Source organism: Calliphora vicina, chromosome 1 (assembly GCF_958450345.1).
Source record: "Calliphora vicina chromosome 1, idCalVici1.1, whole genome shotgun sequence".
In the NCBI taxonomy this organism is placed as follows: domain Eukaryota; kingdom Metazoa; phylum Arthropoda; class Insecta; order Diptera; family Calliphoridae; genus Calliphora; species Calliphora vicina.
Genome location: NC_088780.1, coordinates 11,539,112 through 11,565,897, shown reverse-complemented (window position 1 = coordinate 11,565,897; position 26,786 = coordinate 11,539,112).

Below are 26,786 nucleotides of genomic sequence, written 5' to 3'. Positions count from 1 at the left end.
ATATAATACCCTACACCAAGTAAATGAGTAAAAATATTTTTCTTTTAAAATATCAATAATTTATATTTTTGAGTGATTTTTGGAAGTGGGCCTTATATGGGAGCTATGACCAATTATGGACCGATCACCATGAAATTAGGTCGTGTGATTTATGTCTATATTAAAGTTAACTATGTTGAATTTTGTGTGTATACCAACATTTTTAAGCGATTTATGCACGTTAAAGTGATTTTCGGAAGCGGGTCTTATATGGGAGCTATGACTAATTATGCACCGATCGTAATAAAATTTGGTGACATGAATTTCGTATGTATAAAAGTTATTTGGAGCGAAATTTGTGTAGATACATATATAAATAAACATTTATGACCGATAAAGTCCAATTTCGGGAGGACATTTGTATGGGGGCTATATGAAATAATGGACCGATTTCAGCCAGTTTCAATAGGGTTCGTCCTTGGGCCGAAAAAATTATATGTACCAAATTTTATCGAAATATATTCAAAATTGCGACCTGTACTTTGCGCACAAGGTTTACATGGACAGCCAGCCAGCCAGCCAACCAGACGGACGGACGGACGGACGGACATCGTTTAATCGACTCAGAAAGTGATTCTAAGTCGATCGGTATACTTTAAGGTGGGTGCTAGACTAATATTTTTGGACGTTACAAACATCTGCACAAACGCATAATACCCTCCCCACTATGGTGGTGTAGGGTATAAAAACATATTAATACATTTAATTGAAATAAGCTTTTCCAACATGAACATTGTTTTAAACACATATGAATGTGAGAAGGAGTTGAAAAGCAGACGAAACAATAACAGCAGCCATCAATGTTCATAATAAGTAATTCTTAAGTGCAATTACTTGTAAATTCTTTGAGCAGCAACTATTTAATACTCCTGAAAAACACTACATGTATAAAGTGCGCTGACATTAGGATGGTGTTAAATTTTGTGGCAAAGTAAGTTTTATAAACTCTCAATATTAAAAACGTATTCATCAAAAATGCACACATTTTTAAAATTCACATTCTTAACAAAAATTTCGTAAAATACCAAAAAAAAAAATATTTTGAAAGTTCACATTGCTATACTGGCAACAACAATAGCAACAAAGAAAAGTTATAACTGAACAATAAGCAATAAACACTTGACTTGGAAACTCCTCTTTTATACTTACACACACCTGCAACTACTAAAAACTTACAACAATAACTACTGCAGTAACATTACATTACTTCATTATTAAAATAACCCAGAAAACAAATATTCGAAAGTGTTTTATAGAAAATTTACTAGAAACATAATTTTAACAATTCTTTAGAAAAAGGATATATGGCTGGCTCATAAACTACACACACTTCAGCAAACATACTTATAGTACATATAGAGGACACAAAACGCCTAAATGTAAAGCAAAAAAAATTAGGAAAATCGTATCTTAGGATATTTTAAATTAAAAAAAATAAAACTACTCAAAACTTTTGAAAAACAATTTTTAAACACCACCCATAATTTTGCTTAATATTTCTAGATAAATAACATAATTTTAAAAATTATTCAGAAAAAGGATATATGGCTGGCTCCTAAACTATTTACACATCATCAACCCAACTTATAGCATATATAGAGAACACAAAACGCCAAATTGTAGCATAAAAACATTTTGAAAAATCTTATCTTTTCAAAGGATAATTTAAAATAAAACAAGTAAAACCTGTCTTAGAAATTGAAAAACTCGTTTTCTAGAAATTACTGACAAATATGCTTTCATTTTCTAGTTAAAAATCGTAATTTTAATAATTCTTCAAAAAAAGGATACATGGCTGTCTTTTAAACATCGTACACTTTATCAACCAAACTTATAACATATATAGAGGACTCAAAATGTCAAATTGTACAACAAAAAAATTTTTTAAAAATCAATCTTTTTCAAGGATATTTTAAATTTAAAAAAATAAAACTCCTCAAAACAATTGAAAAACTCTTTCTAAACATTAACCATAATTTTGCTTTATATTTCTATTTAAATAACATAATTTTAACAATTCTTCAGAAAGAGGATATATGGTGGGCTCCTTAACTACTTACTCATCATTAACCCAACTTATACCATATACAGGAACACAAAACGCCAAATTGTAGCATACAAAAATTTTGAAAAATCGTATATTTTTCAAGGATATATTAAAATAAAGAAAGTAAAACCTTTCTTATCATTTGATAAATGTTTTAAATATACATACATATGTATGTATAGCTGAATTTTAACTTCTTTTTATGTTACAATTTGGTGTTTTGTTTCCTTTATACATATATGCTATAAGTTTGGTTTGTTGTAGTGTAAGTAGTTCAGGTGCCATTCATATACCCTTTTTCTGAAGAATTATTAAAATTAAATTTTCAAATAGAAAAATTAAGCATATTTATGGGTAGAGAGGTTTTGAGAGGTTTTAAATTTTTATAATTTAAAATATCCTTGAAAAAGATAAGATTTTTCTAAATTTTTGTGTGTTACAACTTGACGTTTTGACTCCTCTATATATACCAAAAGTTTGGCTGGTGAAGTGTAATTAGTTTATGAGCCTGCCTTATATCCTTTTTCTAAAGATTTATTGAAATTAAGTTTTCAAATTGAAAAATTAAGCATACATATTTATAAGTAGATTTTCAAAAATATATTTTGAATGTTTTGAGGGACTTTTAATTTTTATAATTTAAAATATCCTTGAAAATTAATAAATTTTTCAAAATTTGTGTGTGCTACAACTTGGCGTTTTGTGTTCTCTATATAAACTAGAACTTGGATTGGTAAATGTGATATTTATGTGCAAAGCAAAAACAACAATTCACACATTTCAAAAATTTGTTTTTGTTTTATGTACACAATTTTCAAATTATGAAAGGCAAATCATCGCTTGAATTTTTGTGCGTTTGTTTGGTTCACAATTTGTACATAAAACAAAAACAAATTTTTGAAATGTGTGAATTGTTGTTTTTGCTTTGCACATAAATATCACATTGGTAACGTGATTTACAAAATTAGGGCCTAAGTTTTCAAATTGAAAAATTAAACATATTTATGAGTAGATTTTCAAAAATATATTTTGAATGTTTTGAGGTTTTTTTTAATTTAAAATATCTTTGTAAAGATAAGATTTTTCAATATGTTTTTATGTTACAATTTGTCGTTTTGTGTTCTCTATATAAACTATAAGTTGAATTGGTATATTGTAAGTAGTTTAGGAGCCAGCCATATATCCTTTTTATAAAAAATTATTAAATTTAAGTTTTCAAATAGAAAAATAATACATATTTCTGAGTCGATTTTCAAAAATATATTTTGAATGTTTTGAGGGATTGTTATATTTTTTAATTTAAAATATCCTTGAAAACGATAAGATTTTTCTACGTTTTTGTATGCTACAATTTGGCGTTTTGTGTCATTAATATATGCTATTAGTTGGTTTGGTGTAGTGTAAGTAGTTTAGCAGCTAGCCATATATCCTTTTTCGAAGGAATTAATAAAAGTAAGTATTCAAATAGAAAATTTAAGCATATTTATGAGTAGTTTTTAAAAACTAGTTTTTAAATGTTTTGAGAATTTTTAAATTTTTATAATTTAAAATATCCTTGAAAGCGATAAGATTTTTCTAAATTTTTGTATGTTACAATTTGACGTTTTGTGTCTTTAATATATGCTATAAGTTGGATTGATGTAGTGTAGGTAATTTATGAGCCAGCTATATATCCTTTTTTTAAAGAATCATTAAAACTATGTTTTGAAATAGAAAAATTAAGCATATTTATGAGTAGATTTTACAAAATAGTTTTTTAATGTTTGCTGGGTTATTACAGCTTCATGAGGAACGAAGTTACTGCAGTAGTTATTGTTGTAGTATTTGCTGTTGTATGTGTGACTTAAGGAAAGGTTTCCAAGTCATGTGTTTATTGCTTATTGTTCAGTTTGGATATATTTTCCAAAAAAAACAGCAAATTTTGCAAAAATGTACTATAAATAGGAAAGTTTGGGGAATTGTTCACAAAAGGCTAATTTTGGTTAAATTCTGAGAAAATGTCCTATATAGAATATATTATAAATAAATTATTGGAAAACGTACTATAAATAACAAATGTCCTAAAAAGAGTAGATTTCGCAGAAAAAGCTTATCTATATATATAAAAATTAAATGGTCCATGTACATATGTAATGGCATCACGTGAGAACGGATTCGTAGTAGTAGATGGTTTGTAGAGAAAAAAAATCAAAAATTATGGGTAAAACTCGGATTTTTTTTTGAGTCCAGTCAGCTGTAATAAAAAATCTCCCTAAAGTATGCAGTACAAATTTAGATATTTTATTTGCAAATAAATAAGAACAGACAGGTATATGTGGGTTGGAGAAACTTGAAGAACTAATATTAGTAAATGCTACCGGGCGAAGCCGGGGCGGTCAACTAGTATTTGATAAAAATCATAAAAATAGCAAATTTTGGGAAAAATTAGTATGAATAACAATTTTATTTATCGACTGTATAGAAAAATATTTCCAAATATTTTGATAAATAAGTCTCATAATGATGAAAACATGTGAAGTTGAGGATGATGATAATGTTGTTATTGCATCACAAAAGCAAAATATTTGTTCCTTTACTCTACTGCACACAAACATATTTATAAAATATGTATTTATGAATATGTTTATGTGTGTATGTTAAAAAGACTAAAAGGTAGATAATTTTTTTAAAAAAAAAACCTTATATAAAATGTTTACAATAACTACAAACCAGGTTTAAAACTGTTGTTGTTTTAAAACTACCAAAGTGCCTGTATGTGTGCAAATAAATCCTTGTATGTTTAAGTATGTGTATGCGTGTTTGACTGCAAAGCCTTTAAATAGACAATATAAAGCAAAAAAAAAATATGAAAAGAACAGAAACTCTACATATATTGTAAGTATTATCAAAGGATAGATTGTGTTTTCTTCCTTTTCGAAATGTGTGGATGTATAAGTTGGTCATAAATGTATATAGAGTAAGTACCGTTAACGGGCCTGCTGCTAGAGTGTGTGTTTGAGTGAGTGAGTGGTTGTGTGTAAATGTTGACAATATATACATAATAATGTTTATTTTCTACTTGTCTTTATACAGCAAAAAGTAGAAAAAAAAATACAACCACAAACGGGTTTTCTTGCTCTATGACAAAGCATTAAACATTAGAGAAGTTTAAGATAAATGGAAAATTTTTTTGTTAAATGTGCAAAATTCAGAGGTGTTGCAAACTTTTTGAATGACCTATTTCTATGAAATTATAGCTTAATGTTTTACCTTTTATATTCTATAAAAATTTTAAATATCTCTCCATATTTGTCCTAGTTATTGATAAATTAAAATTTCATGACCTACTAGACGTATGATTAATATTAATTTAGAGGTTATATTTAAAAACTACCTATAACTTCAACAATTAATAACGGATTTTAACAATTTTAATGTCATATGAAAGCCAAGACATTAGACTATAGAAAATTTACTCAATGTTTTGCATAAAACTTTTACATTTTCCTAACTTTTGTTGTTTTAGTTTCAAATATTGCCTCAAGATATTCCTTTCCAGTTTATAAATTTCTATACGCTCCTGCTGTTTCGCATAAGCTTATGTATATAGATTTTTATTTATGTCTATACTATGTTTATTTATTTTAAACTTAACAATAACAAAATCAATAACAAACCTATTACAATAAAGGATAAAAAGTTATAGGAAAAACTAAAAACTACAAAATAGAAAATAAAGTGAAATATCAATAAATAAATAAAAAAACTACTACTTTCTAACTTTGCCACAAAGCTTACAGTATACAAGTTGTAAAACCTTTATGGTTTCGGGCTACAGGGTAACAGCAAATATTTAAGACAAATTCTACAAAAGTTATGGAAATGTAAAAAATCTTCTCAGAAATTAATAAAGTCTAAAGATTAATTGAAATCCTAAACATTTTTTTCAGAAATTATATATTTTTATTAATCTGTTTCAAATATTACTCACTACTAGTTAAGTGTATTTTCAATGTTTTGTTTTGAAATTTTATTTTATCGTTTGGTTATCTATTCATGTCTAAGCCACAGAGATAAAAGCGCTATATTAGCAAAGATCCACACTTCATGCAACATCCTCCTCACTTGCATACATACAAATAATAAACAGTTTAAATTGTCATTGTTTTGTTTGGTTTTTTTTTTTAATATATACAAACACATTCGTTCACAAGGACATAAAGGATATACGCATTTATCCATATAAACGTGTGTGTATATGAGCCTCAACTAATAAACCTACTCTTCTATTTTATAGATGTGTTTTTCGAAAAGTAGTTGCAAAGCCTTTACTTCTAGGGGAAAAAAAGTTACAGCGAAAAAAGTAAGTGGAATGAGAGTGATTTATAATGTATTGTTCGCTTCATAAAACATCCTTGTAGTATTGATAATACTCGCACTAGTTGTTGCAGTTTTGTATTTAGTTTTTTTTTTTGTTTTTTGCTTTTCTATAAAATGCTGAACAATATCGAGAAATATGTGTCTGCTACATATATTTCATTCTCTAATAAAGCTGAGTTGTAGTTAAGGGCAAAGAAAAGGCACAAAAATATAAAATTTTGGGAAAATTGCCTATAAATTGTAAATATGTATGCGGTAAATGCTCTAAAAATAGAAAATTTCTTAAAAATTGCAAGTTTTTGGGTAAATTTCTTATAAAATAGAAAAATTTTGTGGAAATATCTTGTACAAATGGGAAGTTTTGAAATATTTGTTTACTAAAATCATAGCTCAATGTCTTACCTTTTAGAGTACATTAAAATATTAATATTGATTGAGTGGTTTATAATTTTTATTTTTTTATCCTTGAAAACAACACAATTTTTCTAAATTTTTGTATGTTACAATTTGGCGTTTTGTGTCCTTTATTTATGTTGTTAGTTGGATTGGTGTAGTGCAAATAGTTTAGGAGCCACCCATATATCCTTTTTCTAAGTAATAAATAAAATTAAGATTTCAAAGAGAAAAATTACGCATATTTATTTGTAGTTTTTAAAAACTTGATTTCAAATGTATTGAGAGATTTAACATTTTTATAATTTAAAATATCCTTGACAATTATTAGATTTTTCTACATTTTTTAATGTTACAATTTGGCGTTTTTTGTCCTTTATATATGCTACAAGTTGGTTTGTTGTATTTTAAATATTTTAGGAGCCAGCCATATATCCTTTTTCTAAAGAATTAATAAAATTAAGTTTTGAAATAGAAAAATTAAGCATATTAATTTGTAGTTTTTAAAAACTTGTTTTTAAATCTATTGAGAGATTTAACATTTTTATAATTTAAAATATCCTTCAAAATGATAAATTTTTCTAAATTTTTTAATGTTACAATTTGGCGTTTTGTGTCCTTAAATATGCTATAAGTTGGTTTGTTGTAGTGTAAGTAGTTTAGGAGCCAGCCATATATCCTTTTTCTAGAGAATTAAAAAAATTAAGTTTTCAAATTATAAAATTAAGCATATTTATGTACAGTTTTTAAAAACTTGTTTTCAAATGTATTGAGAGATTTAACATTTTTATAATTTAAAATATCCTTGAAAACGATACAAGTTTCTAAAAAAATTAATGTTACAATTTGGAGTTTTGTGTCCTTTATATATGCTACAAGTTGGTTTGTTGTATTGTAAATAGTTTAGGAGCCAGCCATATATCCTTTTTTTAAGGAATTAATAATATTAAGTTTCCAACTAGAAAAATTAAGCATATTTATGTACAGTTTTTAAAAACTTGTTTTCAAATGTATTGAGAGATTTAACATTTTTATAATTTAAAATACCTTTGAAAAAGATACAATTTTTCAAATTGCTTTTATGACACAATTTTGAGTTTTGTGTCCTTTATATATACTATAAGTTGTTTTGTTGTAGTGCAAATAGTTTAGGAGCCAGCCATATATCCTTTTTCTAAGTAATTAATAAAATTAAGTTTTCAAATAAAAAAATTAAGCATATCTATGAGCTGTTTTTAAAAACATGTTTTCAAATGTATTGAGAGTTTTAACATTTTTATAATTTAAAATATCCTTGAAAACTATACAATTTTTCCAAATTGTTTAATGTTACAATTTGCCGTTTTGTGTCCTTTATATAAGCTACAAGTTGGTTCGGTGTAGTGTAAGTAGTTTAGGAGCCACCCATATATCCTTTTTCTAAGGTATTAATAAAATTTAATTTTCAAACAGAAAAAATTAAGCATATTTATGAGTAGTTTTTAAAAACATATTTCCAAATGTTTTGAGAGGTTTTACATTTTTATTATTTAAAATATCCTTGAAAAAATAAGATTTTTCTTAATTTTGTATGTTACAATTTTGAAATATTTTTTTTACTAAAATCATAGCTCAATGTCTTAGCTTTTAATATCTGAAAAAAATCCCGCATTTTTAAGTCATACACCCAATATAATTTACTATTTATAATGCCACTACTGTTTACATCTATCACACAAGTACCTTTCCTTGTGTTAGTTCAGTACAGTAAATTTTAGTTCTCTTTCTCTCTTATAAAGTTTTTTTTTGTTGGTCTTGTTGTTGTTACAATTTCAGTTACAATTTATGAAGTGCATTAACATTTACCGTTATAAATGATTGCTCTCGCACACAAACAACACTCAGACAATTTATACATGTTTAGACGGGGAAAATAGAATCCTCTTCTCTCTTTGGCCAACACACTTTCTCACTCACACACAACACACATCGTAATGAAAGTAATGCGAGTTCAGCTGAATGATTTTAAACATGTACAAATGATGATTTTTAAAATCCACTATTATTGCTGCTGCAACCACAATCTATTGTTAATAGGGGGAGGAAAAAAGAGGTGTTAAAAGTGAAATGGATTATAAGGAATTTCCAACACTCTCATATTCTCATTAAATAGGTCTGTATATATGAACTCTGAGTAGTTCGTTTGAATTAGTTCCTTCATGAAATTTTCACTTGAAATTACTCTCCTCTTTTAATACCCTGTTCCTTCAGCAACGCTTTAAACTGAAGTTGTTTAGTATTATTATATATAGAACACTTTTCTCAAAAGCGTTATAAACTATATGGCGTTTTTCAACATTTTACATTGATTTACAACATTTATTGTTGTTCTGATATGTAGTACCAGCAATTGCTGGTAATAGTATATATACAGTTCAAGTTAATATATGTGACATTGTGTGTATCAATGATTTCAAGGATTTAATACAATACAATTTTAGCCATATAAATAATAGTTTAGCTATTGCTATTGTTGGTCCAGTCCATGTACGTACTTAAATTTACTGCTTCAACTATTATTATTGTTGTTTTCATACCAGTTTATTTATTTATTTGGCTTGGCCAACATGGCCATCAATTGTTGTAGTTGCCAGCAATAATAATGATTTAGACAAATTATTGTTGCAGAACAATAACTGTTCATTTTGGTTGCTGAAGGAGGAGTAGGAGTAGGAGGCGAAGGAGTTCTTGAGAAATTGAAAGGAATGGATTTTGACAAGAAAAATAATGCTGCATATATGAGGAAAACAGCTAATTAATTTTATTTTATAATTTATAACAAGAGAAAAAAAGAAAGGGAACATAATTACTTCTTAGGAAAAAATAAATAAGAAATAAAATTAATATGAATTTCTTATTTGTGTTAAAAATAAGCTTAGAAATTAAAAGATTTATTTACGGTTTATATTATTTGACATAAAACATAAATAAAATGTTGAAACCCGGACCTAAATATAGGCAATTTTTAAAACTAAACTCTAAAATAATGTAATTAGTAGGATATACATTTTTCTTTAATCAATAAATAACTCAATTTGCTTCAGATGAACTTACTATTCAAATTTATATTTACAACCTGAAGACTTAGCTTTCATATGCTGTTAAAATTATTGAAATCCATACATAATTGACCAAGTTATAAGCAATTTTTAAACCTAACCTCTAAATAAATATTAATCATACGTCTAGTAGGACACTATTTTTTTTCTTTTATCCCTAAATATGTCAAATATAGAGATATTTTTAAAATTTTAATGGAATTTAAAAGTTAAGACATTGATGTATGATTTCATTAAAAAAAAACTTTTAATACTTTTTTGTTTCACATTGTCAAACCCTATATTGAAAAATTTTGATGATTAACAATGGTGAAAATGTTTTTCATAGCTTGGCTACAAAATTTCATTATTTTTAGAATATTGATTTCATTTCAAAGGATTTTAAATATATTAAATGACTATTATTCATACATCTGGTAGGACAAAACTTTTTATTTTATCAATAAATAAGTCAGTTTGTTTTAAGTGCACAGAATATTAAAATTTGTGTTTATAACGTGAAGGCTTGGCTTTCATATGACGTTAAAATTATTGATATCCGTACAGAATTGACAAAGTAATAGGCAATTTTTAAACCTAACCTCTATATAAATATTAATCATACGTCTAGGTGGACACAGTTTTTTATTTTATCCATAACTACTTCAAATATGGATAGATTTTTAAAATTTTAATGGAATGTAAAAGATAAGACAGCGATGTATGATTTCATTAGAAAAAAACATTTAATACTTTTTTGTTTCATATTGGCAAACCCTAAATGGGGCAATTTTGCCGATTATCAAAGATGAAAATGTTTCTCATAGCATAGGATGATTTTGCTCGACTCTGGGCTACAAACTTTGATTATTTTAAGAATATTGATTTCATTTCATAGGATTTTAAAAATATGAAACTATTAATCATACTTCTAGTAGGACACATCCCTTTCTTTTATCAATAAATAATTCAGTGTGTTTTAAATTAATGGAATAAAAAAACTTGAGTTTATAACCTCAACGCTTAACTTTCATATGAAGTTAAAAATATTAAAATCCGTACCTAATTGTACAAGTTATTGGCTATTTTTAAACCTAACCTCTAAATACATATTAATCATACGTCTAGTAGAACACATATTTTTCTTTTATCAATAAATGCAACAAATATGGAGATATTTTTAAAATTTTAATGGAATATAAAAGCTAAGAGATTAAGCTATGATTTCATACTATTTTTAATACTATTTTTATTTCACATTGACAAAAACAAAATGCGGCAAATTTTGAGTTTAACAGTTTTTGATTGCTTAGGATGATTTTATGGCCGCCAAACATTCATTATTTTTAGAATATTGTTCAAGAATGATTTCATTTCATAGAATTGAAAATATATTCAACTTTTAATTTCTTACTTATTTATGTTTATGTTTAAGATCAAAGTTAATTTGACCTATTTATTCCACTTGGCAAAATTCAAAAACAAAATTTATATATTTAAATTTTTATTTCATCTGCATGTTGTCATCAATCAGTTAGTCATGCATGATGACTCATACACACACACACGCTTACATATACCAACCGGAAATAGTACAAACTTCACGTTTTTGTTCTTACTTAAACAATTGACTAAGATGTATATAATTTTCTCTAGAAAACTGCCTAAAGAAACTGACATAATTTTTTTTGGTTCATAAGAAGAAAAAAAATACCTAAATTCAATTTTAACAACAAAATAACAACATCTTGATGTTTCACAAAATACACATACAATTACCAGCAAAATTTTGTATCCTATTCCATTATTATTGTTATTATAAAGATGTAGGAAGTTTAAAACGAAGTATGTAGGTTTAGTCATACAGAAAACTATTACGGTGGTACAAAAAAAAAAAAACATAAAATCTTTGGAATATTTAAGATACGAGAAATGTTAGAAATTTTGAGTGCAACTTTTAATATTTAACAGGTCTTAATATTTATAGTTTAAAATAATTAAATGTTTGGCTCTTAAACTGAAACTCTAACAATTTAAGTCAATGTATGAAAACTGTTGCCTATTTTTAGGATTCTACTTAATATTTCTTCTGAACACGCATATTTATTTCCGTTCATATATATATTCTACCATATATAAATGAATCTTCATATAAGTAAATGTGAAAAAAATGTTACCTTAACTTTGTATGCGTAAACAATGATAGATTTCCTACATAGTATCCAAGAAACAGCTTCAACACACTCAAATAAATATAAACGTCATGTAGAAATTGCTTTGCAAAAAAAAACAAGAAAATGAAAATTACTAGAAAAAGACCAGAGAATAGAAAATTTAACTTATGTAAATGTTTAACAAACAAATAGGAAAAAGTAACCAAATAGATACAAATATCAAGCAAATGGATACAGCAACATACTAACATATATTAAAACTATATACTCAAAGAATTTCACATAGTAAAAAAGATACAAACAATTAAATTTTCGTAGATTTGCTATTTTTAGTTGATTTTTGAAAACTTGTCTTTACACAGCAAACTATTTAAATTGCAAACATTCTCGAAATTTATTAAAAAAAGCAATTTTTTGAGAATTTACTATAAATAGCAAATTTTCGAGGAATTAGAAAAATATAGCTTGTTTTTAAAAATTTTACTATAAATAGCAACTTTCAAGAAATCTAATAAATAGCAAACTTTCGAGAAATTTACTATGAATAGCAAATTTTTAGAAACCTGACTATAAATAGCAAATTTCCTATAAAAAGCAAACTTACGAGAAATTTACTATAATTACCAAATCTGCTATAAATAGCAAATTTCAAGAAAATTTACTATAAATAGCAAACTTTTGAGAAATTTATTATAAATATTAAATTTCGAAAAATATAATATAAAGCTAGTTTTTGAGAAATTTTACTAAATTTTACTTTCGAGAAATCTACTAAATAGCTAATTTCCAGGAACTTGACTATAAATAGCAAATTTCTAGAAACTTGACTATAAATAGCAAATTACCAGAAACTTGACTATAAATAGCAAATTTCCAGAAATAGCTAATTTCCAGAAAATTGATTATAAATAGCAATTTCTAGAAACTTGACTATAAACAGCAAATTTACGGAAAATTTTCTGTAATTAGCTAAATTTCGAGAAACTTACTATAAATAGCAACTTTCCAGAAACTTGGCTATAAACAGAAACTTGGCTCTTAATAGCAACTCTCGAGAAACTTGACTAAAAGTAGCAAATTTCCAGAATCTTGACTATAAATAGCAAATTACCAGAAACTTACTATAAATAGCAACTTTCCAGAAACTTGGCTCTAAATAGCAAATTTCGGAAACTTCACTATAAATAGAAAATTTCTAGATAATTTACTATAAATAGCAACTTTCGAGAAACTTGACTATAAATAGCAAATTTCAAGAAAATTTACTATAAATATCAAATTTTCGAAAAACGTAATATACAGCCAGTTTTTGAGAAATTTTACTGTATTTTTTTTTACTAAATTTTACTTTCGAGAAACCTACTAAATAACAAATTTCCAGAAACTTGACTATAAAATGCAAATTTCAATATAATTTACAATAAATAAAGAATTTCAAAAAATTCACTATAAATAGCAAATTTCGAGAAACTAGACTAAAATAGCAAATTTAGAGAAACTTGACTATAAATAGCAAATTTCTAGAAAATTTTCTATAATTAGCTAATTTTCGAGAAATTTACTATAAATAGCAACTTTCCAGAAACTGCCCTATAAATAGAAAATTTCCAGAAACTTGGCTCTAAATAGCAAATTTCCGGAAACTTCACTATAAATAGCAAATTTCTAGATAATTTACTATAAATAGCAACTTTCGAGAAATTTACTATAAATAGCAACTTTCAAGAAATTTACTATAGATAGCAACTTTAGAGAAACTTGAATATTAATATAAAATTTCAAGAAACTTGATTATAAATAGCAAATTTCCAGAAACTTGACCATAAATAGCAAATTTGCAGATAAATTACTATAAATAGCAACTTTCGAGAAATTTATTATAAAAAGCAAACTTACGAGAAATTTACTATAATTACCAGATCTGCTATAAATATAAAATTTCCAGAAAATTTACTATAAATAGCAATATTGTGAGAAATTTATTGTAAATAGCAAATTAATAGAAACTTGAGAAAATTTACTGTAAATAGCACTTTAGAGAAAATTACTATAAATAGGTAATTTTCGAGAAATTTACTAAAAATAGAAAACTTTCCAGAAACATGACTATAAATAGCAAATTTCCAGAAAATTTACTATAAATAGCAAATTTACAGAAACTTGACTATAAATAGAAAATTTTCTATAATTAGCTAATTTTCGAGAAATTTACTATAAATAGCAACTTTCCCGAAACTTGACTATAAATAGCAAATTTCCAGAAACTTCACTATAAATAGCAAATTTCTAGATAATTTACTATAAATAGCAACTTTCGAAAAATTTACTATAAATAGCAACTTTCCGGAAATTGACTATAAATAGCAACTTTCGAGAAACTTGACTATAAAAATCAAATTTCTAGAAACTTGATTATAAATAGAAAATTTCCAGAACTTTCGAGAAATTTACTATAAATAGCAACGTTCGAAAAATTGACTACATATAAATAGCAAATTTCCAGAAATTATTTATAGTGAAATATAATATGTGAAATTTGCAGATCATTTTTTATAAATAGCAACTTTCGAAAAACTTGCCTATAAATAGCAAATTTCCAGAACTTTGACTATAAATAGCAAATTTCCAGAAAATTTAAAATTTTTTTAAAAATTTGTTAAATAAAATTTAATAAATTTTCCATTTTTTTATTAAATTACTGATAGTGCTTACTAAATCGTTGCATAAATGAATAAAATATGAGCAATTGAACACGTATGCTTTGTTTCATAACCTTAAATTAATATCATTTACATCGAAAAATTACAAATAATGAAGTACGCATAAAAGCACTAATATCACTTATGATGATGTTTAAAGTATGCTTAAATATTCCCTTAATTTTAGCTCCAAAACAAAAAAAAATCATACGAATTCCAATCATTATTAAAAATATATTAAAATTAAGTGTCATTTCATTTAGCCCCCTCGAAAAAAAATTTTACCAACATTTTCTTGAGACTGTCTATTGACAGCCAAAGATTAACAAACAAATAAAATACACGTTTTCCTTATAAGAACGTGACTTAATTTTCATATTCATTTTCTTTTTGTTGTTCCTTATACCATTTTTCATTTCTACTCCTCCAGTCACTACAAAATCCCCCGAAAATGACAAAAACACATTATCGTAAGGGAAGAACCAGCTAAATATAAAAAATATTTCTAAAAAAAAAATTGTCAAAATCTTGAAGCAAAGAAACAAAACGTAAACGCTCAACACAATACACAACAAAATGATAAATGTTTATAGCTTAAAAATAAGATAAGATAAGCAGAAAATGCAAAAAACTGAAGGAATGAAAAAAATATAAAAAATAATGCCAGTAAATTCAAGTTAAAAAGTGACATTCACATATAAGAATAAAAAACGAATCCATTCTCAGAAATTGAAAGACACTGATTGGAGACAACAACAACAGCAACCCACAAAAACCCTTAAACCTGCAACAACAAAACGAGAAATGTAAAATATTTATACGAATATGAAAGATTATTTCAACATGTGTAGTTTTTTGAAGTCAGTTTCTTAAGTTAATTTAAAATTTTGTATTGCTAGAAGAGAGAGAGAGAGATAGAGGTGGAAAACAGGAATTTAAATGCTTTTCAACAACCTTTTCAAAAACAACATGAGATGTGTTGATAGCTGTATGACGGCTGATTATGAAATCTTTGATTTTGAAGATAAAACACGTGGCAAATATTAACTTTAAGTTGTTTTTTCTGTGGAAATATGTAAATCTAAACATGATAAAGATTTTTTTGTAGAAAGTCTATAAGTCAATTTTGTACTACTGTTTAAATAAACTAAATAGTTGAGAGTCAGAGAGCCAGTCTGAAATAAAAATTCAGAATATTTTAAATTATTTTTCAAATGAATCTTTTAAAGTATTTCAAAATCATAATTTGCTCAAGTTTTTCTTTTATATTTATGTTCATATTATGTTGGCTTTAAATATTGGTTAAGGATAATAATTTTCATTTTGTAATTATTTTTTCTTTTATATATGTTACAACAAACAAAATAAGGTCAAATGGTGGCAACACAAGTAGTTACACAATTATAGTTATAAAGGAAAATATTCACTCACTCTCTGCTAAATATAATTGCAGGGCTGAAAACCTTAGCACTTTATTAGAATCTTTTTAAAAATATGCTTAAATTTGCTATTTATAGTCAAGATCCAATATTTGCTATTTATAGTAGAATCTTCGAAAATTTGCCTTTTATAGTAAAGTTCTCGAAAATATGCTATTTATAGTCGAAGTTGTTCTAAATGTTCCAAATTTAAAAAGTTTGCTATTTATAGTCAAGTTTTCAAATATTTGTTATTTCTAGACAAATTTCAAAAATTTGCTTTTATAGTAAAGTTTTCGAAAATTTGCTATTTATAGTCAACTTTGAAAATTCGTATTTACAGCTGCAATTTCGATAATTTACTTTCTATAGTAAAGATTTCGAATATATGCTATTTATAGTAGAGATTTCGAAAAAGTTGCTGTATATGTTCCAAATTTCAACAATTTGCTATTTATAGTTGAGATTTCAAAAATTTGGTATATAGTCGAGATTAACTAAACTTGTCATCTATAATCGAGTTTTCGCTAATCGAGTTATTGCTATTTATAGTCGAGTCTTCGAAAAACTTTTATTTATAGTGGAATTTACACAAATCTGCTATTTACAGTCCAGTTTTAGAAAATTTGTTATTTACAGTCGAGATTTTGAAAACTGGAATTATTGAAATATTTCCAAAAAGTTTGTATTAATTGTCAAATTTTCCAAAATTTAGCTATTTAAGTCGAGATTTCGAAAATTGCTATTTTCTACAAAATTCGTTCTACAAAATTTGTTAATTTTACTACCATTTTACAAAATTTGCTATTTTTACTACAGTTCTTCAAAATTTACTATTTCTAGTCAAGTATCCCGATATTTGCTATTTTTCTTAATTTCGAAAATCTGCTATTTATAGTAAAGATTTCGAAAAATACCATTTATGGTCGAAATTTAGAATATTGGCTATTTATAGTTGAGTTTTCAAACATCTTCTATTTTATGGTTGAGATTTCGAAAATGTTATATAGTCGAGTTTTAAAAAGTATTTTTTTTTCTAAACAAGATTTTCGAAATCTGTATTTATACGAGATTTCGAAAAATTGCTATTTATCCACGATTTCGAAAATCTGATATTTATAGTAGCAATTTCTTAAATTTGATCTTTATTGTAGAGATTTCGAAAATCGAAATTTCCAGAAAATTTACTATAAATAGCAAACATTTGAGAATTTTATTATAAATAGCAACTTTCGAGAAATCAGCTATAAATAGCAAACTTTCGAAAAATTTACTATTAATAGCAAACTTTCTATAAATTCACTAGAAACAGGAAATGTTCGAGAAATTTACTATAAATAGCAACTTTTTGAAAAATCTACTATAAATAGCAAACTTTCGAGAATTTTACTACAAATAGCAAACTTTAGCAAATTTCGAGAAACTTGACTATAAATAGCAAATTTCCAGAAACTTGACTATAAATATCAAATTTCCAGAAAATTTACATTAATAGCAACTTTCGAGAAACTAGACTATAATTAGCAAATTTCCAGAAACTTGACAATAAATAGCAAATTTACAGAAACTTGACAATAAACAGCAAAATTTCCAAAAACTTGACATTAAATAGCAAATTTCCAGAAACTTGACTATAAATAGCAAACTCCCAGAAACTTGACAATAAATAGCAAATTTCAAGAAACTTGACATTAATAGCAAATTTCCAAGAAACTTGACTAAAAATAGAAAATTTCCAGAAACTTTACTATAAATAGCAAATTTCCAGAAACTTGACTATAAATAGCAAATTTCCAGAAACTTGACAATAAATAGAAAATTTCCAGAAACTTGACTACAAATAGCAAATTTCCAGAAACTTTGCTATAAATAGCAAATTTCCAGAAACTTGACAATAAATAGCAAATTTCCAGAAACTTGACATTAATAGCAAATTTCCAGAAACTTGACTAAAAATAAAAAATTTCCAGAAACTTTGCTATAAATAGCAAATTTCCAGAAACTTGACAATAAATAGCAAATTTCCAGAAACTTGACATTAATAGCAAATTTCCAGAAACTTGACTAAAAATAAAAAATTTCCAGAAACTTTACTATAAATAGCAAATTTCCAGAAACTTGACTATAAATAGCAAATTTCCAGAAACTTGAATATAAATAGCAAATTTCCAGAAACTTGACTATAAATAGCAAATTTCCAGAAACTTGAATATAAATAGCAAATTTCCAGAAACTTGACAATAAATAGCAAATTTCCAGAAACTTGACAATAAATAGCAAATTTCCAGAAACTTGACATTAATAGCAAATTTCCAGAAACTTGACTAAAAATAAAAAATTTCCAGAAACTTTACTATAAATAGCAAATTTCCAGAAACTTGACTATAAATAGCAATTTCCAGAAACTTGACAATAAACAGCAAATTTCCAGAAACTTGACTATAAATAGCAAATTTCCAGAAACTTGACAATAAATAGAAAATTTCCAGAAACTTGACTACAAATAGCAAATTTCCAGAAACTTTGCTATAAATAGCAAATTTCCAGAAACTTGACAATAAATAGCAAATTTCCAGAAACTTGACATTAATAGCAAATTTCCAGAAACTTGACTAAAAATAAAAAATCTCCAGAAACTTTACTATAAATAGCAAATTTCCAGAAACTTCACTATAAATAGCAATTTCCAGAAACTTGACAATAAACAGCAAATTTCCAGAAACTTGACTATAAATAGCAAATTTCCAGAAACTTGACAATAAATAGAAAATTTCCAGAAACTTGACTACAAATAGCAAATTTCCAGAAACTTTGCTATAAATAGCAAATTTCCAGAAACTTGACAATAAATAGCAAATTTCCAGAAACTTGACATTAATAGCAAATTTCCAGAAACTTGACTAAAAATAAAAAATTTCCAGAAACTTTACTATAAATAGCAAATTTCCAGAAACTTGACTATAAATAGCAAATTTCCAGAAACTTGAATATAAATAGCAAATTTCCAGAAACTTGACTATAAATAGCAAATTTCCAGAAACTTGACTATAAATAGCAAATTTCCAGAAACTTGACAATAAATAGAAAATTTCCAGAAACTTGACAATAAATAGCAAATTTCCAGAAACTTGACTAAAAATAGAAAATTTCCAGAAACTTTACTATAAATAGCAAACATCCAGAAATTTGACTAAAAATAGCATATTTTCAGAAAATTTTAAAATTTATTAATTTTTCCATTTATTATTAAATTACTGATAGTGCTAACTAAATCGTTGCATAAATGAATTAAATATGAGCAATTGAACACGTATGCTTTGTTTCAAAACTTTAATTTAATATCATTTACATCGAAAATTTGTTATTTATTGGAGATATTTCGAAAATCTGTAGAAGTCGAGACTACAAAAATTACCTGTTTATTGTCGAGTTTTTGGAAATTGCTGTTTATAGTCGCGATTTTGAAACTTTGCCATTCATTGTCATAGTCAAGTTTTTGAAAATTTTTATTTTCCAAATTTGCTATTTATAATAAATTTTTTTCTACAGTTCTCCCAAATTTGCTATTTTTACTACAGTTTCTCAAAATTTACTATTTATAGTCAAGTTTCCCGAGATTTGCTATTTATAGTCAAGATTTCAAAAATTTGCTATTTGTTGAACTTTCGCCATTCAGTTTAAAATGTTTCCATGTGTGTTGTTTATGAGAAAATATGTATATAGATGATTATGAGGCAACTACTACTGATGCTACTGCTGGTGATGTTGGTGGCCATTGATGGTTTGAGTGTGTGTGTGACAGAGTGCTGGTATTGGTTAAGTTGGTTTAATTTAGCTTTTACCAGCCATATGCATAATGTCAGCATCAATAACAACAGAAGCGGAAAAAATATCCAACACTTCGTTTGGTTTGGTTTTATTCTAAACTTATTTTACCATTGCCACCGTAACATGGCTGTTTTAATTTTTGCTCTGTTAACGTCATTGGACCATCCACATTTAAAACAAATACGTGGATAGATGGCCTAGTGTAAAGGTAAAACGGAAGTCAAAAGGAAAATATATGATCGCTTTTTTCCACTTTCTTGCTGATTGGTTTCAATGACTGCAGAGCTATGTAATGAGGGTGGTGGGTAGGCAGTGTATTAAATATTTGTGTGAGTTCTCAGCCTAATTTTCCACTTCATTGCACTTCATTAATCAAAAAAAAACAGAAACAAAGTTGAGCCAGAGGTAGATGTATGAGTGCTTGAGAGAGACATTAATAAATAACCAGGTGTTTTATAAGTATGAGTGGAAGTGTTGGAAATATTGGTGTAGGAGGAAGAGTATTTGACTTTTAAGCCCCTTGAATATTCATGTATTCAACAAAGTGTTGATGCTATGCTGTTGCATTTTGTTTGCTGCCCCGCAAAAGTTTTTCATTTTTGTTTGATCAGTCAGTCCTCCTCTTTGGCCTGCTTGATATAATTTTTGTTTTTGGTAACAAAGTCCTTACCATGCCATGACTTAAAACACTACTGTACACTACTGTATGGGAGAGTACCAGCAGCCAATTAACAGTTTCGCATTTTAAGTGGCAAAGTTTTGCTGGCAAAAATTTATTGAAGTTGCTGTTGTTTTCCTAATAAAGTTGCAGACATACTTGTACTAGTGGAAGTAGTAGTAGTAATAACTGCACTTGTGGTAGTTTAAAACAACTACAAATATGTGTCAGTGTGTGCTGCAGAGAGTTTTACCTGTTATAATTTTCTTCTAGTTTTAATTACCAGTAAATCATTGTCAATGACTTTTTAATGTCTGCTGGCATGTGGCAACTATAATGCCACTTTCGCAAGTAGTAGGAGTGACTGTGTAACCAATACTTAAACAATTTAATGGTGAAGTGTTAATGCCTTACTTAAGCTTATTCAAGCTTTCAAAAATGACTGGATACCAACATCAAAATAATAATAAAATAAAAAAACTCATTTAAATGCTCTTAAAAAAGCAATGAAACAATAAAGTTTAGCAAAATTTTATTGTTAACTAAGTTACGATTATTTGTGGTCGCTTGTAATTTCCACAAGAAATTACTAATTAAGTTTAATGGAAGTATGCTTTAGTTAATAATAGTAAAAGTTACCTATAAGTAGGCAATATATAATTAGAAAAGTCTACGAAACAATTAAAAGTCATACAAAGGCTGTGAGTACTTTACAGAAGAACCTGCACACATCAAATTGTTAGTGGAAAAGGATTAAACATTTATATGCTTTTAAAATAAAAAAAAATCTCAACGCTGCTCAGAAGTGGTCCTTCGCAGTTTGTTATTATTTGTTTGCTTATTAAGTTCTTTTAATTTTACTGAATTATTCATACGCCATGTTGTTATTATTATGCAAACTTACAGCTTTTCATTTCAGTCATCTCATTTCATTAGACACATTTCAAATAAAACATGATTTTTTTCTCTCAAGGGCCAGTGCACAGTGGAGCCCATCGACAAGTTAAAATAAATTTTCACATTTCACATTTTTTCGGCTAAAAAATTTGTTAATTTATCTACCATTTTACAAAATTTGCTATTTTATCTATAGTTTTCCAAAATTCACTATTTCCAGTCAAGTTTAGCGAAATTAGCTATTTATCTTAATTTCAGAAATCTGCTATTTATAGTAGAAATTTAGAATATTGTTTATTTATAGTCGAGTTCTCAAACATCTTCTATTTGTAGTTGAGATTTCGAAAATTTGATATAGTCGAGTTTTAAAAATAGCATTTTTCTAAACGAGATTTTGAAAATCTGCATTTATAAGAGATTTTATAGTCAATATTCCAAAAATTAGCTATTTAAAAACAAATTTCGCAAAATGTCATATTTGCAGGTATGATTTACATAAATCTTTTATTAATAACAAAGTTTCTCAAAATTTGCTATTTATAGTCAAAAATTTGCTATTTAAAGTCAAGTTTCCAAAAATTTTCTACTCATATCACAATTATATGAAAATTTGCTTCTGTAACCAAGTTTCCCAAAATCTGAGATTTGGAGAATATTCTATTTTACTATAAAGAAATAGAAAAAGGATCGAACATTTATTTAAATAAAAATTTTATCAAAAATTTTTCTAATTGAAGAAAATTTTCTCAAAATTTGATATTTATAGAAAGTAGCTATTTATGGGAAACATTCGCAAGATTTTTTAAATTTATAGGAAATTTCCCAAAATTTACTATTCTAGTCAAGTTTTTCAAAATCTGCTATTTATAGTCGAGGTTCCCAAAATCTGTCATTTATAGTTAAGTTTTCCAAAATCTGCTGTTTATCGAGTTTTCTATAATTGGCTATTTTCAGTCAAGTTTCTCAAAATAAATAATTTCCCAAAATTTTGCTATTTCAGAATTTTGAAATTTTAGTACATAATTATAGTCGAGATTTCAAAAACTGGCTATTCATAGTGTAATTTCCTAGAATTTGCTATTAATAGTCAAGTTTCCCGAAATTTGGTATTTATAGCCAAATTTACCAAAATTTGCTTTTTATAGTCGAAATTTCGAAAACTTAATAGTATAATTTCCTAAAAATAGTTATTTTTAGTCAAGTTTCCCAAAATAAATAATTTTTGTCAAGTATCGGGATATCGAAATTTTCCTATTTAACTATAGTCGGGATTTTGAAAACTTTTAATCAAGTAATTTGCTATTTGTCAAGTTTCCAAAAATTTTCTAGCGAAATTTGCTATTTATAGTCGAGATTTAAAAAACTTGCTATTTATAGTATAATTTCCCAAAATTTGCTATTTCTAGTCAACGTTCCCAAAATTTGCTATTTCTAGTCAACGTTCCCAAAATAAAATATATCTTGTCAAATTTTGCTATTTATAGCTTAATTTCCCAAAAATTGCTATTTCTAGTTAAGTTTCCCAAAATAAATATTTTTTGTGCAGTTTCGGGATTTTGAAATGTTCCTATCTCTATTCTAGATTTAGAAAACTTTATAATCAAGTAATTTCAGGTTTCCCTAAATGTGCTATTTATATTCGAGATTTTGAAAAGTAGCTATTTATAGCTTAATTTCCCTAAAATTGCTATTTCTAGTTAAGTTTCCTAAAATAAATGTTTTTTATCAAGTTTCGGGATTTCGAAATCTTCCGACGAGATTTTGAAACTTTATAATCAAGTAATTTCAAGTTTTACAAAATTAGCAATTTGTAGTCAAGTTTCCCAAAATTTGCTATTTATAGCCTAATTTACCAAAATTAGCTATATAAGTCGGGATTTCGAAAACATTCTATTTATATTCGTTTCCATTTATAGGCACATTTATAGCCCAATTATATGGAAATTTGCTTCTTCTAACCAAGTTTCCCAAAACCTGCTATTTAAAGTCGAGATATCGAAAATTTTTAATTTATACTAGAGATTTGGAAAACATTCGATTTATTTATAACCAAATTTATCAAAATTTTCTATTTATAGTCCAGACTTCGAAAATTTGCTATTTATAGCATAATTTCCCTAAAATTGCTATTTCTAGTTAAGTTTCCCAAAATAAATATTTTTGGTCAAGTTTCGGGATTTCGAAATGTTCCTATCTATAGTCGAGATTTTGAAAACTTTATAATCAAGCAATTTCAAGTTTCTCGAAATTTGCTATTTATAAGCAAATTTACCAAAATTTGCTATTTAGAGACGAGATTTCGAAAACTTGCTATTTTTCCCAGAATTTTCTTTTTCTAGTCAAGCTTCCCATATTTAAATATTTCTTGTCAAGTTTTGCTATTTATAGCCAAACTTACCAATATTAGCAATTTACAGTCGGGATTTCGAAAATTGGCTATTTATACATTTTTATTTATAAAAATTTCCTATTTATAGTCCTGATTCTCAAAATCTACAATTTAAAATAAATCTTCAGAAAATCTGTTATTTAAAGTCAAGTTTCCAAAAATTAGCTATTTATAGTCAATTTTCCCCAAAATTTCCTATTGATTACCACATATTTTAGCCCCACAGTCATAGCATTAACATTTCATTTCTTCTCTGCATTTCCTCCTAAACAAGTTAAATTATAATTTATGGTTTCATTATAAATTCTTCTATTTTCTGTTTCTAACTCCATTTACATCTATTACAAGCATTATTAGCAGCACTAGAGCTACATTCATACATCATAGACATTTATGGCCATAAAGCACAAATACAAACTGAAGAAAGTATAATTCTAAAATGCCAACAGCCATTATCAAAGCTATAATTAGTTATCAAACTCATTATGAAATAAATAACCCAACATAATAATGATGGTTACACAAAAAAAAAAATACCGAAAAGTTTCTTTCACCAAAACTGGCACGTATTTAAAAACTTTTAATAATGCCCATCAATATATTTTTTTTTTTTTGTTCAGAAATACTCGTAGTATTCTTGAAAATTTCTTTTCCATTTTTAGGGCTGTCTTTTCTTTAACAAGATTTTTTTTTTCTCACAATTAAAAAGAATTTGAATGATTTTTACATAAACGTTTTAAAGGAAACAATTCAAGGGGAAAATATTTAATTTAAATGTTTAAAGCAAATTTATCAGCAAATTTCCTTTAAATTTCATTAAATATCCTTAATAGGAGTTCTAGGAAAATTCAATTGTATTTTCATTTTAAGCAGCTTTGTGAAATTCTCTAATTCTTTAAATTGCTGGTTAATTTGTAAATAATTATAAGTCAGTAATTAAGCTTTAAAATAGTTTATCATTGTTGTGTTTTTAACTACAGATGAAAGTGTATTTATGTTTATATATCTCGATTATAAAGAGCAGTCAAAATTTACTATAAATAGCTAATTTTGAGATAGAAGATTTTGGGAAGCTCAACTATAAATATCAGATTTCGAAAAACTTGACTATAAATAGCTGATTTTGTGAAACTTAACTATAAATAGCAAATCTTGAGAATCTTGACCTTAAATAGCAGATTTTGGAAAACTTTACAACAAATAGCAGATTTTGAGAAACTTGACCGTCAATAGCAGATTTTCGGAAACGCGACTGTAAATAGCAGACTTTGCGAAACTCTTCTATAAATCGCAGATTTTCGGATTCTCGACTATAAATAGCAGATTTTGGAAAACTTAACTATAAATAGCAAATTTTTGGAAATTTTAACAAAAATAGCAGATTTTGAGAAACTCGACTAAAATAGCTGATTTTGGGAAACTCGACTAAATATAGCAGATTTTTTGAAATTTAACTATAAATAGTAGATTCTGTGAAACATAACTATAAATAGCAGATTTTGGAAAACTTGACTTTAAAAAGCACATTTTGAGAAACTTAATTCGACAATAAATAGCACATTTTTAGAAACTCGACTATAAATAGCAGATTTTGGGAAACTCGACTATAAATAGCTGATTTTGTGAAACTTAACTATAAATAGCAAATCATGGGAATCTTCAACTTAAATAGGTGATTTTGGAAAACTTTACGATAAATAGCAGATTTTGGAAAACTTTATAATAAATAGCAAATTTTCGGATACTCAACCATAAATAGCAGATATTGGGAAACTTAAATAAACAGCAGTTTTTAGGAAACGTGACTATAAATAGCAAATTTTGAGAAAGTCGAATATAAATAGCAGACTTTCGAAACTCTTCTATAAATCGCAGATTTTGGGAACTCGACTAAAATAGCTAACTTTAAAAAACTAAACTATATATAGCAGATTTTTTGAAATTTAACTATAAATAGAAGATTCTGTGAAACATAACTATAAATAGCAGATTTTGGGAAACTTGACTTTAAAAAGCACATTTTGAGAAACTAAACTATAAATAGCAGTTTTTGGAAAACTCGACCTTAAATAGCAGATTTTGGAAAACTCGACCATAAATAGCAGATTTTGAGAAACTTGACCATAAATATCAGATTTTGTGAAACATAAGTAAATAGCAGATTTTGTGAAACTCGACAATAAATAGCAGATTTTTAGCAACTCGACTATAAATAGCAGATTTTCCGAAACTTGATTATGAATAGCAAATTTTGTAAAACTTGCTTATAAATAGCAGATTTTGGAAATCTCGACCATAAATAGCAGATTTTGGGAAATTCGAATATAAATAGCAGATTTTTAGAAACTCGAGAATAAATAGCTGATTTTTATAAAACTCGACTATAAATAGCAGATTTTGCGAAACTTGATTATGAATAGCAAATGTTGGGAAACTTGCTTATAAATAGCAGACTTTGAGAAAACTCGACTATGAATCGCAGATTTTGGGAAACTCGACTATAAATAGCAGATTTTTAGAAACTTGACTATGAAATCAGATTTTAGGAAACTCGACTATAAATAGCACATTTTGGTAAACTGGACTATAAATAGCAAATTTTGGAAAAATGTATGGGAAAATTGTAAATTTTGCGAAAACTTCATATAAATAGAAAAATTTCGGAAAATTTTCTTTCATTAACAAAATTTTTATTTTAATAAATGTTCGAACCTTTTTCTATTTCTGACATTTACTATTTTAAGCTTTTAAAGTTTAAACAAAATCTATAAACTCTCTGACTATTTGTTATGTAAAACTTCGCTAACC